Below are 17923 nucleotides of genomic sequence, written 5' to 3'. Positions count from 1 at the left end.
CAGTGTAAATATTTTCTTGCAAATATTTACACCAACCTATAATTGGATGCAGGGAAGCACTGGATGCCTTCGCTGCCTTTGTGCTCTTGCTCTTATGCGTTCCTGTGCCTTTAAAGAGGGGTGGGTTCCCTCCAGGCCCACCTGCACATAAAGTGGATGTAAACCCAATTCATGAAATTTGAGCTGGGCACATATATCTGTAGTGTTTTGTTATCTCTCTTCAAAGCACTATATCCCATGGCTTTCTCCTGCTCCGTTCTTCTGTTATCACCCTGATAACTCCATCACACATGATAAAATCAGCCTGAGTTTTGTCTTGGGGAGATTCAGCACAGAGCTGAACTATTCAAGTGAGAGAGCTGAAAGTCTCTACCTATAAGGAGAGGGGGTGTGTGCCTTTCCTCCAATCAGCTGTCTTGGCCGTATGCCCAAGCTTCACTGCAGTGCTAACCAGGTAGAGAAGATCTCCTAACACGCAGAGCACTTTTTAAAGGATATATACAGATGAAGACAGCAGATATACATGTAAAACGGGGGTAGGCAACCTCGGCCCTCCACTTGTTTTGAAACTACAAGTCCCATGAGACATTGTAAGACCCTGACAATCCCAGGCATGACTTCTAAAGGCAGAGGCATGATGGGATTTGTAGTTTGACCACAGCTGGAGGCCCGAGGTTGCCTACCCCTGATGTAAAACTTATGTAGGGAGATTTGTTTCATCCCTGTGTATCATCTGAGGCTGTTCACTTCACTGGGTATATAAAAGTGTTTACATCCACTTTAATCTATTCCCTGCTATATGTGCTTCTATTTAGGAGGCTCTGAAAATTATAGAGTTAGGACCGCAGTATACAAATGAGCCTTGCCTGCGGCTTAGTCATATATTTGCAAATGTGTGCAAACGAAACCCTCTGTTTTTACCTGAATTGGTAGACAGGGACAATTTGTTTTTTTTCTTCTTTTGTTTTTTGCAGGCTGGCTGATAAGTGTACGAACAAATGGCCACTGCCCTCACCTATAACTGGCCTTTGCAACAAGGAGCACATGGAAGGGAAAAACACGTAAAACAAAAAAAACGAATAAATTCCCATCTCAACTTACTGACCGGGCTGCAACCAACCAAATTATCCTAATGCCGCGTACACACGACCGGACTTTTCGAGGGACTTGGTCCGACGGACCATCCGACGGACTTTGCAGCTGAGGTCCGCCGGATTTTCAAGCGAACGGACTTGGCCACACACGATCACTCCAAAAGTCAGACGGATTCGAACGTGATGACGTAGAATAAGGAAGTTCATAGCCAGTAGCCAATAGCTGCCCTAGCATCGGTTTTAGTCTGTCGGACTAGCACACAGACGAACGGATTGTCCGCTAAAAGCCGAGTCCAGTGGACAAATTTGAAGCCAGTCTTATTTCTAGGTCCGCCGGACTTTTGGGAAGAAAAAGTCTGCTGGAGCCCACACACGATCGAATTGTCCGACGGACTCTGGTCTGCTGGAAAGTCCGATCGTGTTTATGCGGCATTACAGTATGTGTTAAAAACAGGGGTTTAGTTTGCACACATTTGCAAATACATGCCTTAGATACAGAGCCCCGTCAAGGCATCCCAGCATTATAATTATAAAGCATACTATTGCATAACATACAGTAAATTGAACTGGGAATTTATTTGGTTTTGTTTTGCATGCATTGTCCTTCCATGTGCTCTTTGCTGCAAAGGCCAGGTATAGGTGGCCATTTGTTTGTACTGTTGAACTATTGGTGAGGGCACACACTGGACACCTTTTCTGTCATAGTGTTATAGGCTGTGTCCAGTGCGCCCCTGTGCCTTTAAAGTGGTTGTAAACCCTTTACTACCACTTTTGCCTACAGGTAAGCCTATAATAGGGCCCACCTGTAGGTATCGTGTATATCTCCTAAACTTGCACCGTTTAGGAGATATTCACTATATCCGCATATGCACCAATGTCATCAGGACATGTGGGCTGAAGAAACAGCTCACTTGTGCTATTTCCTCAGTAGCTGTGCCGTGACCATCAGTGCCCACGTGCATGCACGGGAGTGAAGTCATGGCAGCTCCGGCCAATCACAGCGCTGGAGCTCACAAACCCAGAAATATCTCCAGGAGATATGTCGCCGGTCACATCGGTGTTCAGGGACTTCTGCAACAGCTTCGTACTAATGCATGTGCTTCCACTGTGGAAGCTCTCAGCATGCAGAGTTAGGACTACAAAAAAATACTGGGGAGCCTTGATGGGGCTCTGTAGCTTACGCATATATTTGCACATGTGTGCAAACTAAACCCCTGTTTTTTTTAACGCAAACTGTTAGACAGGGTAATTTGGTTGGTTGCAGTCTGGTCGGTAAATTAAGCTGGGAATTTCTTTGGTTTCGTTTTGGACGGAAAGTGAGCTGGGAAATCTTTTGTTTGTTTGTGATGTGTATTGCCCTTTCAAGTGCACCTTATTGCACTGGCTAGCTATAGGTTGGGGTGGTTGCCATATTTTCTTGTACAGTGGGCTGCAAAATGCACTGGAATGTGGTAAAAGTAGTGCAAGCACTACTTTTTCAGAATGTACTGCACCAAACAACATGGTATTTGCCAGATGTGTTTGGGGTTCTGTTAACAAGTCATTGGCACCCGCAAGCTTTCAAAAGGGGGCCTTCTGTGGGTTCACCTGCAGTGTGGGAAACATACATAGAACATGCCTTTCCGACACCGTGTTTTGGAGTGGATCGGCATTAAAACGTTACCATGTTACAGATCTCTGGCTGCTACCCATATCTGACACTGTCAGGTGTATCAGATACCTTCCTAATACTTTGGCTATGCAGAAATCCAGCCCGGATTCTAGCTCCTACATTTGTCGTCATCACAATATAAAGGCTGTGAGATAATAGCTCCAATTTCTTACCTGAACCTGTGGTCATAGTCTACTTTGAGGGGTTCTTACAGGGTCCAAAAGTCTTCAAGCGATGACATCATGATGAAACAAAGGATGGCCACAACAGTGCCCAGTGTTCCTTCCCCCAAAGCCAGCCCTGGTCCTTAGTAGACTTACTGGATAATATTAGCTATTCAGTTATTACACCCATAGCCTGGATATTCCTATACTAGTTTACCCCATACACTATATTTCTAAATAATTGCATCAGAAATCATTTAACATGTTTAACATTTGCCTAGAAGAATCGCAGCAGGAACTAATAAACAGTTGTCTTTTCCACTACTGACAGCTTGTTTCTTGGAATCTGAACTTCAGGAACACATGAATTATGGTTTAATTACACTGAGAGTTTTATTAATGGGTAACATATTGAAAAGTTAGCACAAGGCAACAGAACATTAATCTTTCTGAGCCAATAATAGAAACATTTTTTATATATCATTCAGTTATTCAATCAAGAGTTGGTAGGAACAATAGAAGAATGAACTTTCAGACCAGTTTTTCTTGGATCTATGAGAGATTCAGAGGCGTTGTTAGAACTTGCCATCCAGAACATGTTCCCCAGGTCCTCTCCACTAAGAGTCTCAGATCCTCTTTGCAAGAAATCATCCAAAGTATGACAGGCAATCAATCTTTTGGTAGACCTTGGTTAGAAACACAGGAGAGCCTTCTTAAAAAATAGATTAAATGCTTGTCTTATTTCCATCACAGATCCAAAAAAATTAAGGGTTTATTCCTCATTTTTCGATGATGGGTTGGGACATGCAAATCATTCTTTTATGCCCCTGTGGCCAAATGTACATCCAACCTAATATTATATAGCCAAACTGCATGCCACTGTTTTAGACCAGTTGGACATCATAAATGCGGTGTAGGGAAACTATGGCTTCTATGAGTAGAGTTTATGGACTGTTCCAGTGGAACAACTAGACACTAATTAAGTGATGCTTAGGTTCCAGTGATCCTACCTCATAATAAGGTGTCTAGTTATTGGTTCTTGGTTCTGAGTTTTTTTGTATCTAGTACATTTTTTATCTGTATACCTTTACAAAGTAGCGCTAATAGAAATTCATGTTTTATTTTCTATGGTAAGTCAGCACCGCTGATGTTGGAATAGGTGAAGTGGAAAAGGGGAGGATAGGTATTTCATTGGGTCATCAAGTGGGCACCCTACTTTTTCACATTTCATTAATTGGCCTATGTTGTCTCCAGAAGGCTCAGCAGTATTATCTGAGGTCCCAGATACAATCTGTCAGTTCCATAGCTCCATGTCTCATCTTGCAGCTCAATTGTTGTCTTTCTTTTTAATCCAAATCCAATTTTCTGTTACATTTATTAACCCCCCTAGCGGTAATCCCGAGTCTGGCTCGGGTTAGGATTTTACCGATAGGAGCGGTAACCCCGAGGCAGACGCCTCCTCCGCGCTGTGTGATTGAGCTGTCCTCCGCTCGATTCACAGTGCCGAATGCCGCCGAGCTCCGTTCCCTGCGACGTTACGGCGCACGGGAGCGGAGAACGGCGGCAAATTCAAAAAAGTAAAAGTACACAAAACACACACAGCACTGTAATCTTACAGATTACAGTACTGTATAAAAAAATACACACCCCCTGTGTCCCTAGTGGTCTGTGCAGTGCCCTGCATGCACTTTTATATTATAAATACTGTTTTTTCTGCCTGGAATTTGGAGATTGTCCATAGCAACCAAAAAGTGTCCCCTTTTCAGTGTTTTAGGATTTCATTACATTATTGAATATTTTTTATTATTCTTTATTATATTATAAACTTTATCATACCCGGCATGTCTGCTAGACTCTGGTTTGAACATATTTAAGAGAATTATTCCTAAGAATTACAGGACTACAATGTAAAACGCCAAATTTCCATGCAAAATAATTGTACCGCTTTCAGCACCTAAATCCAGACTGAATCATACCGCCAGGGAGGTTAAGGACAATTGCTTTCGGAAGGCGTGAGCCCTTGCTCCAATCTTCTACAGAAGGCTGCTTGAAGATGTAGCAACAAAACCACTGCAACCCACTTCTACAGGCAAAATCTTGATTTTACAGCCATTCCGAGTAGCTTCAGTTGTCAATTTGGAGTGCTTGATCTTTTTTTTTCTCTCATGAGCTTCTTTTATACCATCTTCCCATGGTACTGTCAATTTCACAATGTATGCCAGCTTGGTTGTTGTGGACCACAAGACCATGTCTGTAGTGTGTTGTAGCCACATCTGTATTTTTCTGTTGCAGTTCTATTATTAGGTGGATTCCTTAATAAAGTAGAGAATATACCCTTTTAATTAAAAAAAATCAGCTACTAGGTTTCCACATTTACTTACACTTTAAAATTTATATTTCATTTTCATTTAATAGATTCAGAGTCCGATCACTAACAAGGAGGAATACGCAGCTTAGGCCATGGTAGAAGTCCAGGGGGCTTGCCCAAAGTCTTGATGCCCTTACCTGCACTTACACAAGTGTAACACTGTGCAATGTTACTGTTATGCAGAACAGTTTTTTGCAACAAGATGACAGTGTGCTGCAATCTATTTATCACTCAACCCATACAGAAATGGTGGGAACTCTGGGAATTGTATGCAGTAAGCAGGATTTCTTCATCCAGATCAGCAGTAGCTGAACTACACTGCCCATGAGGAGTGGCAAAGGGGCAGAAGCATTTAAAAAGGGAAAGGCCCGGGGGTCCACGGGTAAATGGGAGAGATTGGGAGGCTGAAAATGAGAAAGAGAGCAGAGTGGGTCCACATGGGCCCATGCTGGATTGGGGGAGTCACAAGATTGCCACCTTCACACCCATCCCAGAGGAGGACAAATGGGGCCCCCTCCACAGTCCACACAGGAGGTCATCGCTTCGTCCTGCTGCTCTGTGGAACTGGGTGAGAGGGTTCTTAACTCGCACAATGCTGCCATTGCACTCCAGCCTGTTGTTTTCACCCAGTTGCTAGAGTCTAGAATTGTTTACAGTACAGGCCTATATCATACCTTTCAACTTTCTGAGATGGGATAGAGGGACACCTATTAGCAAATGTATGTAGGCCTAGGACACACCCCCGCCACACCCCCTTAAAGTAGATTTGCATTAGTTCACCCTCTGACTCTGTTCTACATTCTCTAACCCACATCTGCAATCTCTCCCTCTTTTCTGGCATCTTCCTCAACTGTCTAAAACATTCACTAGTCAGCCCCATACTTAAAAAGCCTTCACTGGACCCAACCGATCTTCCAATTAATCACTTTCAGACCGGACCATTTTGCTGGCTTAAGACCAGACCACTTTTTGTGATTTGGCACTGTGCCGCTTTAAATGACAATTGCGCGGTTGTGCGACGTGGCTCCCAAACAACATTGACATCCTTTTTTTCCCACAAATAGAGCTTTCTTCTGGTGGTATTTGATCACCCCTGCGGTTTTTATTTTTTGTGCTATAAACAAAAGAAGAGTGTCAATTTTGAAAAAAAACGCATTATTTTTTACTTTTTGCTATAATAAATATCCCCCAAAAATATATTAAAAAAAGTTTTTTCCTCATTTTAGGCCGATACGTATTCTTCTACATATTTTTGGTAAAAAAAATCGCAATAAGCGATTATTTATTGGTTTGCGCAAAATTTATAGCGTTTACAAAATAGGGGATAGTTTTATGGCATTTTTATTAATAATTTTTTTTTATTAGTAATGGCGGCGATCAGCGATTTTTATTGTGACTGTGACATTATGGCGGACACATCGGACATTTTTGACACATTTTTGTGACCATTGTCATTTATACAGCAATCAGTGCTATACAAATGCACTGATTCCTGTGTAAATGACACTGGCAGTGAAGGGGTTAACCAGGGGGTGGCAGTGTAGGGGTTAAGTGTGTCCTAGGGGCATGTTACTAACTGTGGGGGGCGTGGCTGTGTGTTAGTGAACACTGATCTCTGCTCCAATCACAGGGAGCAGAGATCTGTGTCACTTGTTGCTAGGCAGAATGGGGAGATGCTGTTTACTTCCTCATCTCCACATTCTGCCTCCCCGTGAGATGATCGTGGGTATCCCCACTGCGTTTGAGTCAGCGGGACCTGCGACCGGACTCACCGGAGTCCCGACCGGTGGGCGTGCGCTTTCGCCGGCGCGCGTGATGGCACGGTGGCATTCTTAAAGAGACGTACCTGAACGCCTTTATGCCTGTCCGTGCCATTCTGCCGATGTACATCATCGTGCACCGGACAGGAAGTGGTTAAAGACCAGGCCTCTTTTTCAGACTTGGTGTTTACAAGTTAAAAACAAGTTTTTTTGCTAGAAAATTACTTAGAACCCCCAAACATTATGAATTTTTTTTCAAACACCCTAGGGAATAAAATGGCAGTCATTGCAATACTTTTTGTCACACCGTATTTGCGCAGCGGTCTTACAAGCGCACTTTTTTGGGAAAAAATTAACTTTTTTGAATAAAAAAAATAAGACAACAGTAAAGTTAGCCCAATTTTTTTTTTTATGTTGTGAAAGATAATGCTACGCAGAGTAAATTGATACCCAACATGTCACACTTGAAAAAATTGCGCCCGCTCGTGGAATGGCGTCAAACTTTTACCCTTAAAAATCTCCATAGGCGACGTTAAAAAAATTATACAGGTTACATGTTTTGAGTTGCAGAGGAGGTCTAGGGCTAGAATGATTGCTCTCACTCCAACGATCGCGGCGATACGTCACATATGTGGTTTTACTACCGTTTTCATATGCGGGTGCTACTCACGTATGCGTTCGCTTCTGCGTGCGAGCTCGTCGGGACCGGGCACTTTAGAAAAAAAAAATTCTTATTTTTTTTTACTTGATTTTATTTATTTTTTCACTATTTAAAAAAAAAATGGGTCACTTTTATTCCCATTGCAAGGAATGTAAACATCCCTTGTAATAGAAAAAAAGCATGACAGGTCCTCTTAAATATGAGATCTGGGGTCAAAAAGACCTCTGAGCTTATATTTGGACTTAAATGCATTAAAAAAATAAAAATAAAAATTGTCATTTGAAAAAATTACAACAGAAAAATGTGCCTTTAAGAGGTATGGGCGGAAGTGACGTTTTGATGTTGCTTCCGCCCTGCTATAGTATGGAGACGGATGGGGGCCACCTTCCCCTCACTCATCTCCATACACAGCCACGGACAGGACCTGATCACCTCCCCTGCTGTCGACGGCTCCGGTAAGCGGCGGAGGGCGCTGGAGAGCAGCAGGGGGGTGGCACCTCTCCCGCCACAGATAATGGTGATCTTGCAGTGAATCCGCCACAGAGACCACCATTATCGTAAACCGAAGCGCCAGCTCTAAAGATGGATGCCTTGGTTGTGGCAGCAGCTGCTGCCGTTACCGAGATATTCATCTTCAAACTGCCAACATATATGTACATGAGCTGGCCGGTAAGTGGTTACAACCTACGCCCCCATCTCCTTGCTCCCCTTTTTATCCAGACTTCTTGAACATCTCTTCTACAACCGACTGAGCGACCACCTTGCCGAGAATAGCCTACTTGATCCCCTTCAGTCTGGATTTCCTCTCTTAACACTCCACAGAAACTAACACACGATCTACTAACGGCCAAAACCAATGGACACTATTTTGTACTCCTACGCTTGGACGTTTCTGCTGCCTTTGATATGGTTGACCACCCCCTCCACCTCCAAAAACCCCACGCCATCAGTCTCCGTGACTGTACTCTTCACTGGTTCTCTTCCTACTTATCCAACCTCATCTTTAGCGATACTTACAATTCTACTTCCTCCTCTCCTCTTTGTTTCTCTATTGGGGTTCCCCAAGGTTCGGTTCTTGGGCTTCTCCTATTTACAATCTACACCTCCTCCCTGGGTCAGCTGATAGCCTCCCATGGCTTCAAATACCACCTCTATGCTGACGACACCCAAATCTATTTCTCTACCCCTCAGCTCACTCCCTCAGTCTCCTCCCGTATCACAAATTTACTAATAGATATATCAGTGTGGATGTCACTCCACTTCCTCAAACTCAATCTATTCAAAACCAAACTTATAATTTTTCTCTACCGCGTGTCTCTTCCCCTGATCTCTCTAAAATCGATGGCAAAAACTGTCAGTCCATCCCCACATGCCAAGGTCCCGTGTTTAGTCCTAGATTCTGAACTCTTCTTTAAGCCCCTCGTCCAATCACTGTCCAAATCTTGCCACCTGAACCTCCGGAACATCTCCAAAATACGCCCCTTTCTAACCAATGACACAATAAAGCTCTTAATTTATTTCCTGGTCATCTCTCGCCTCGACTACTGCAACTACCTTCATATTGGTTTACCTCTACATAGTCTAACCCCCTTCAGTCTATTATGAATGCTGCTGCCAGACTCATTTACCCTACCAACCGCTCTGTGTCTGCTACTCCTCTCTGCCAATCCCTCCACTGGCTTCCACTCACCCAACAAATTAAATTCAAAATACTAACAACAACTTACAAAGCCACCCACAATTTAGCCCCCAGCTACATCACTAGCTTAGTCTCAAAATACCAATCAAATTGTTCTCTTCGTTTCTCCGTAGACCTCCTGCTCTCTAGCTCCCTTGTCACCTCCTCCTTTGCTCACCACCAGAGCTTTTCCAGAGTCTCTCCAATCCTATGGTACCCCTTAAAACAATCTGTCCAATTGACTCCTACTCTATTAGCTTTTAGACGATCCTTGAAAACCCTCCTCTTCAGAGAAGCCTATCCTACCCACATCTAACAACTGTTGAAATACATTGGGGTTGATTACATGTGGATACATATGTTATAAATACAATAGGCAAACCATGCTTGTACATAGAGTGTTCCTTGCTATGAGTGATGTTCCATGTATATTTTTGTGTCGCACCACCTATATGGATGAATTCATTATTGTTCATTTGAAATTATTAATGTCTGTAAAATAAATGATTCTTTACATCAACCATTTTCATACAAATTCTCTGCTGCTAACCCCCCCCCCCCCCCACGGGAAACTTCCTGTTTTTTGTATACTTTTGGGTTATGCAGCTTTAAGGGCTCCCACATCGTGTTTTTCTTTCTTTCCATCTAACAACTGTATTCTCATTTTCTCCATCAGGTTATCCCCCCACTGTTATTACCTTTTGTTTCACTTGACCGTCCATTCTAGATTGTAAGCTCTAACAAGCAGGGTCCTCTGATTCCTCCTGTATTGAATTGAATTGAACTGTATTGTAAATGTCTGTCTTCATGTTGTAAAGCGCTGTGCAAACTGTTGGCGCTATATAAATCCTGTATAGTAATAATAACAATAATAATGATAAATAATAGTTAAACCCACAAGTGCTTTTTTACAACTACAATTCCTTTATATTTGCTTTTGGAATTAACAATGCAGCAATTAGATGTAAGATTTAGCTCTGTAAACCCTTTTTGCTAGATAAGTAACACATTTTATATACAACTATATAGATCAAATCAAAATGAGGGACAAAAGAAGAGGAGAGAGGGACAGAGGGACTTTGTTCTGAATGAGGGACAGTCCCTCGAAATTAAGGACAGTTAGGAGCTTTACCTATATCCGTAGGCACAGAAACTATAACCCATCCAGTGCTGCAGTCTAACCTCCTTACTGCCTTTATCAACACTGCCTATAGGATACCAGGACTCACCTCTTGGCTCCCCTGCTAGGCAGGAATTCTACACAAACTCCACTTCAGACTTGAGCAATCCAAGGAAGACATTAAAGCAGAGTTACGCTTGAAAAAAATAAAAAAAAGTCGGCAGCTTCAAATACTGCAGCTGCTGACTTTAAATAATTGGACACTTACCTGTCCCAAGGTCCAGCGATGCGGGGGAATGAAGCCCCGCTCATCTCCCCCTCCTCTCTGCAGTGCCGGCATTGTCACTGTGGGTGCCCGACTGCGCATACATGAGCCGTGCAGCGCGCTGTGACTGGCCGGGCAATCATCTGGGACCTGTGATAGATGATTGCTGAGAGGGAGGGGGGAGAGGTGAACTGACTTCCAGATCAGCGGAGCCTCGGGAGGAAGTGGGAGCTGGAACCCTCTTTTTAGAGGGTTTACACCCCCAAACAAATGAAATGCCAAATGTGGCATGTCAGGGGGTCACCTTCCCTTAAAGCGGAAGTTCAATTTTTTGGTGGAACGCCGCTTTAATTGGTTTCCACTTTAAGGGACATACTCCAGCCGCAATCTGTTTCCCATTTTTTTCCTTCCACAGCAATTTCTGTTACCATCTGACACCCTTAAAGTGATACTTCACTTAATCTCACATATTAATGCCGTATACACACAAGCGTTTTTGCCTTCGGAATAAACTCTGAAGGTTTTTCCGACGGAATTCCGCTCAAGCTGTCTTGCATACGCACGGTCACACCAAATTCCTACCATCAAGAACACGGTGACGTACAACACGACTAACAAAAGGAAGTTCAATAGCCAGTAGCCAATAGCTTCTGTCTCGTACTTGCTTCAAAGCATGCGTCGTTTTTGGTACGTTGGAACAGCATACCGACGAGCGGTTTCCCCGATAGGAATTGGCTCCGTCGGAAAAATTTAGAACATGTTCTCTTTCTAGGTCCGTCAGAATTTTTTATGTAAAAAGTCAGATTAGGCATACACACGCTCGGAACATACGATGAAAAGCTCCCGTCAGACTTTTTCTGTTGGAAATTCCGCTTGTTTGTACGTGGCATTAGAGTGACTCTTCACCTTACCAGTGCTTATTAAAGGGGAACTCCATTTGCCATTTTACCATCCTTTGGGCAACTTAGTTTCTTTGAAGAGACTACATCTCTATTGTGCACCAATATAAGAGCCTCAACTAGCCAGTAAAAGAGTTCTTCATGTGCTTGGGGTCTCTGCTAAAAAGTTGCTAAAGCCTAAATTCCTGAGAGTGAAACCCTGACTCTTCTCACTGAGAGCCCACAAGTGAGCTAGCCCAGAGTTTGTTCCTTCTTCTCATTTTTTTTGCTCACTTGGGGAAAACCTCTAAGTTTGGGAGCTCATCTTTTAATCTTCACTCCTGCAGGATGGGCGGGAGTGGCTCAAAGTGGTATTGTATTGTGTTATATTGACATTTCCTGTTGGTGATTTGTTGTTTGAAAGACTCAAACAATTGTTTCCCTTTACCTGTTTTGCTATTTATGTGAAACTAATACAGGTTAAACATTTATCCCATCAGTGTGTTTATCCTTTGTGTGACAGCCAGGGAGTCACCTGACCAAGGTATTTCGGTGGTGTCAGCAGGGACAATACTCTGCTCAGGGCTCTGGAGTGAACAGGGTACCCAGAATACGCAGCGGCTCCTAAGGGGGTATCGCTACACAAGTAATCTCATAGGGCTGACAATTTTACTTTAGATTGCAGCCCTTTTACTTTAAACCTCCATTGCTGAAAGAAGGGGGTCTGATCCTTTTTCTTCCCACATGGCCCTAGAGGAACCTAGCAATGCTCCTGTCTTGTCTAGCTAACAATACCGAAGGCCATTCTGGTCCGTGAACAGCAGTGTGGCTTCAAATGCAACAAGCCTAACCTAAAATGGTGAAATAAGTAGCTGAAGAGTATACTAGGAAATATTTGCACTGTTACATGAATTGCACTGCCCTGCACTGCTAGTTATAAATTGCACTGAGTGGGTATTTTCTTTGTTGCACTTGATGGAGATGGGCACTGGGGATTCTTAACTGCTGTTGAGCAATGTTGGGCTACTTGTTAAGTTGGTCTTACTCCTATAGAATTTCATTCACACAAGTATAAAAAACACTCACCTGACCATTAGGGTGATGTGACCAATTTTGAATTACTTTTTATTTGAGTACCACACCAATGTCTCCATTTTCGTAGAACGAACCACTTCTGGATTAACCTTGGCAAATTAATGCACATAAGACTAGTTATGATTTTTTTCTAGTCTGAGAGCAAATTTAATGATTAGAAATTCATTAGTTCTTATTAGATTCAACAAAAATTGTCCTTCAATTTTTTTACACTTGCTCTAATCTGATTGTTGAATCATCCCCAATATCTCTAAGTGATTGAAAGTTCCAAATATTCCATCTTTAGAACCAAATTCTACAGGTGTAAGGCCAACTTTACTTTACTTCTAAGGAGAATATGAAAAAGAGTCTTTAATAGGTAAAATCCCAACTCCATGGGATCCCCCATTTACCCAGTTGAGCACCCCACATCGATAAAAAACTTCTTATAATTATCTTCTTTCCAGATGAGTTTGGTCTGGTGATGGTCAGTTCCCCTTCACCTTTTTCTTTCTCTAGCAGTGGGTGAATCCTTATTGCTGTAGAGCAGGGGTCTCCAATCTTTATAAGCAAAGGGCCAGTATACTGTCCTTCAGGCTTTAGGAGGGCCAGACTGTGGCCAGCGGGGGTAGAAAATGCCCCACCATCAGTGCCCCATCATTGGTTTTAATGGGGGAAATAGTGGCTCATTTTTCATATCAATGGGAAGAACTGGTGTCAGTAGGGGGAATGGTTCTCCATCACTGGTGTCAGTTGGTGAAATAGTGTCCCAAGGGCCAGATAATGGCAAGCAAAGGGCCACAGCAGTGGAAACCACTGCTGTAGAGCAATGATGTGGTACCTTTCTTTGCAACATTATCCAGTGAGTCCTAGGAAGGGAGTAGCATCTTGACAGCCTGGGCTCACAGAAAGTATGGTGCATGGTAATGGGCATCATTCGACCAGGAAAAGAAACGGCGCTCAAATCCTGAGTGAGTCTGCGGGTGACCGCGTCCAGAAAGGAGATTGTCTAGTAGTTGGAACAGCCTTTTTTTTGTTATTTGTTTTAACAGCTGCTGGGGGATCCATTTTTGTTTGTTTTCCTGAAGCTGGAATTGAGCTTTAAATACCCAATGACATTTTTTTCAACCATTTCCACACCTACTGTATGTCATGACAAGTTTGTAAATGTTGGATGTTTTCATAAGAAAATTATCATCAGATAAACTAAAGAATGCAGTAACAATAACTCATGTATTTAAGTGAATTGACCCTGTTGTCCTTTAGAAGCACAGTTATGCAGCGCTGTTACTAAACCTCCTCCTGTTTCCACGTAAAGAAGAATTATAGACTCCCCGCTGCTCTGCTGCCCCTAGTCTTATGATACAGGACAGCTGTATTTAAATAAGTCCATGTTTGTGTTTTACTCATGTTCTCCATTGCAAAGCACCTGGCATCCACATTGTGTCACCATGTTGTTTCTGCATCTTATGAACACAAGTACCCAACAAGAAGAAGATACAAAGTCATTGGTAAACAGCAAAAGTGAAGCCCCAGAAATGGATATGGCTTGTGCAACCATTCTTGAGCAAAATGTCACCTTGCAAGAAATTAGGATTATATTATCTTAATCGGGGTCCTGTGGGCCACATACAGCCCCCCACAGGATTTTATCTGGCCCACCGCTGATGTGTACAGACTGAGGATCCAGAGCAGCTGATCCCCGCTGATGGCTTCCCCGATATAAGGGAGACACTGATGCTCTGATGGGAGCCCAGATGTAAGGGGAAATTCTGATGGGGACCCTGATTTAAAAGGGGGACTCTGATGGGGACACAGGTGTAATGATGGACTCTGGGCAGGACACTGTTGTAAGCAGGGACTTTGATGGTGAAGGGGGGGGGGGGGCTTCCGATTTAAGCTGGGATTCTGATCGAGACAGTAATGTAAGGGGCACTCTGATGTGGAAACTGATGTAAGAGGGGCCCCTAAGGTGGACTCTGCTGTAATTGGAGCTCTGATGGGGACCCTGATGTAAAGAGGGATTCTGAACGGGACACAGATGTAATGGTGGACTCTTATGGAGACACGGATGTACAGGGGAACTCTGATAGGGACAGTGATTTAAGGGGCACTCTGATGAGGACACTCATATAAGGGGGGCTCCTAAGGTGGACTCTGATGTAATTGCTGCTCTGATGGGTACCCTAATGTAAGGGGAAACTCTGATGGGGACATGGATGTAAGGGGGGACTCTTATGCCGCGTACACACGATTGGACTATCCGGCGGACTTAGTCCAGTGGACAAACCGCCGGACTTTGCAGCGGAGGTCCGCTGGACTTTCCAAACGAGCGCGCCTGCCCACACACGACCGGACTTTTCCGGCGGACTAGGTCTGACGGACAATCCGCCGGACTTTTGAAATGAACGGACTTGCCCACACACTGAGAACGCGGCTCCAGGTAGACGGGATTAGCGCAGGAAGTCAATGTCGCTGCCTCCACCTGTGAGATTGACACATCGCCAGCCCCGTCACCTGGTATGGACTTAAAGTTGAACCCCTACGCTGAAAAAACGGCGTGGGGGTCCCCCCAATGTCCACATCAGACCCTTATCCGAGCATGCAGCCCAGCCGGTCAGGAAAGGGTGTGGGGACGAGCGAGCTCCCCCCCTTCTGAGCCGAACCAGGCTGCGTGCCCTCAACATGGGGGCTGCTTTGGGTAAGGGGGGCCCTGCAGCCCCCCCACCCCAAAGCACCTTGTACCCATGTTGATGAGGACAAGGGCCTCTTCCCGACAACCCTGGCCGTTGGTTGTCGGGGTCTGCGGGCGGGGGGCTTATCGGAATCTGGGAGCCCCCTTTAATAAGGGGGCCCCCACCCTATGTGAATGAGTATGGGGTACGATGTACCCCTACCCATTCACCTGGTGAAAAAACGTATAAATAAAAAAACACAACACAAGTTTTTAAAATAATTTATTGATGCAGCGCAGGGCACTACACCCTCTTTTGGACTCCCTCCGCACAGCAGGCATTACTTATAGATGGGGGTTCCCCTTTGACCTCCATGCTGAATGAGATGGGAAGTCAGCCACTCTGCGTACTAAGGACTACCTTCAGCGTTTTCTGTTGCAACTGAACCTGGACCCCGTGGACTTTCCTGATTGGAGGCTCTCCACGAATATACAGACAGTGCAAGCTCCCCCACCATGGCAGCAGGCCCGACCCAACCGACCTCCGCGGCACCGCAAACGCTCATCTTCGACGGCTATGCGACAAGAGCCCATGGCAGGGAATTAGCGGCGCTCCACTTGCCGCCATCTTCTTCATGTTAACCCTTGGATGACTTTTGACCAAGAGCCCACAGCTTACGGCTGAGCTACCAACTGTATACGCAGTGGCGAAGTGTGCCTTATTTGCCTAGTCTACGGCTCCTCTAGTTGTCAGTATTGTTTTCAGTTTTATTTTTCCTTTTCTTTTTCCCCCCCTTTTTTTTTTTTTGGGGGGTGTGCTGACAGCACTTTTTGCAGAATTTGCACGGCGCAAGGCCGAAGGAACTGCCGTGAGAGATCACAGTTGCTTATTGTGCACTACAAGTTTTATGGCATATCAGTGACTTAAAAGGTTTTTTTTATCCCCCGGACACTTACAGCGTTTTGAGTAGTGAAGGGCGGGGTTTTCCGGGTTGTCCATGTCCAGTTACGTTCCCCACGTAGGACTACCCGTATTGGGTAATAGACCAGGATTGGGCGCTTTGCCGGGCGCTGGCTGCTCCCCTGTAATGGGGGGGCGGTGGGCAAACAGTTTTTGATACCCCTGTGCTGCATTGTTGCGGCGCAGGTGGACCTAGACCACAGGATGTTATTTGTTTTATGCGATGTACTAATGCTTTCCTTTTTCTTTCCCTCATTTTTCTTTTTCTGTGTTTCTGTTTTTTGTTTTTTGTCCCCATCCTCCTCTCTGCCCCCCCTTCTTGCTTCCCTTCATTCCAGCCTACCTTGTTGCTCCCTGATAGGTTGGAGCTACCGGAATCTTGTCTCGACGGACACCGCAGAACTAGGAAGGTCGCCTGGACAGAACCCTCAGACACAACATGGTTATGCTTAAGGTAGTGTCCTATAATGTGAGGGGTATGTGCTCCCCTAACAAGCGAAATAGGCTATGACTAGAACTGAAACGCCTGGAGGCACAAGTGGTGTTTTTACAGGAGACCCACTTTACCGATACCTCTCTCCCTAAATTGCCCTCACACCTATTCTCGCAATGGTTCCTGAGTAACTCGCCTATGCCCAAATCCAGGGACACGGCTATAGCCATTCACAAAAATTGCCCGTTCCAACCCCAGGAACATAAGGTAGACCCCCAGGGACGCTATGTGTTCCTGAAAGGCACCCTCCTCGGACAGACATACACATTTGCTACGCTCTACGCCCCTAACACCCAACAACTTACATTTATAGATCAAACCCTCTCTACACTGGCGGACTTTAGGGAAGGTAGATTAATCCTGGGAGGGGACTTTAATGTCAGCCCGGACCCCACACTTGACACCTCCGCAAGTAGATTGTCACATTCCCATGCCTTCCTGAGACATTTCCGCAGATCCCTCCAGGACTATGCCCTGGTGGACTGCTGGAGAGCAATACATGCATCTGAAAGGGACTATAGCTACTTCTCTGGAGTACACAAGGTGTACACTAGAATTGATTTGCTGCTAGTGGACCAGGACACCTTGGATTTTATCCTGGGAGCAACCATAGACCTCATAACCATCTCTGATCATGCCCCGGTGACGCTTTCCCTGGCCCAGGCCTCGACTAAAGCAAGGACGTGGAGACTGAACGAGAACTTGTTAGATGACCTGGCGGTGGTGACGGGGGTGCAGGAGACTCTGACACACTACTTTGCGGAGAATGATAATGGGGAAGTGAGCAAGGGCATTCTCTGGGAGGGACATAAAACCGTGGTCCGGGGCACCTTTATTGCACTGGGAGCTAAACTTAACAAAGAGAGGCGGGCAATCTTTCTGAGGGTGTTGCAGGAGCTGCAACGTGCTGAGCTTGCACATAAAAGAACGTCGGGCTCTACGGAGCTCAGGCGTTTGACAGAACTCAGACAAATATTTTCTAAACTGCTGGACCGGAAAATTAACCGGAAACTGCGCTACCTGGCCCACACTTACTACGAACACAGCAACAAGTGCGGCAGGCTACTGGCCCAAGCGATTCG

General features: G+C 44.8%; 1 long non-coding RNA gene across 1 annotated transcript; it reads right to left on the bottom strand.

Annotated features, from left to right (window-relative positions):
• Positions 1 to 2955: 2955 nt before the first annotated feature.
• LOC143926933 (uncharacterized) lies at positions 2956 to 10959 on the bottom strand. The gene is made up of 3 exons (XR_013262155.1): positions 10765 to 10959; positions 10075 to 10225; positions 2956 to 5221 (listed from the first exon to the last, which is right to left on the bottom strand). It is a non-coding gene; the product is annotated as an uncharacterized LOC143926933 (long non-coding RNA).
• Positions 10960 to 17923: the final 6964 nt, after the last annotated feature.

This window comes from Lithobates pipiens, unplaced genomic scaffold (genome assembly GCF_037356315.1).
Source record: "Lithobates pipiens isolate NorthernLeopardFrog02 unplaced genomic scaffold, aLitPip1_a1.2 Scaffold_23, whole genome shotgun sequence".
NCBI classification, from domain to species: domain Eukaryota; kingdom Metazoa; phylum Chordata; class Amphibia; order Anura; family Ranidae; genus Lithobates; species Lithobates pipiens.
The sequence above is the reverse complement of the archived record's forward strand: the minus strand, read 5'-3'. Positions and strand labels throughout refer to the sequence as shown.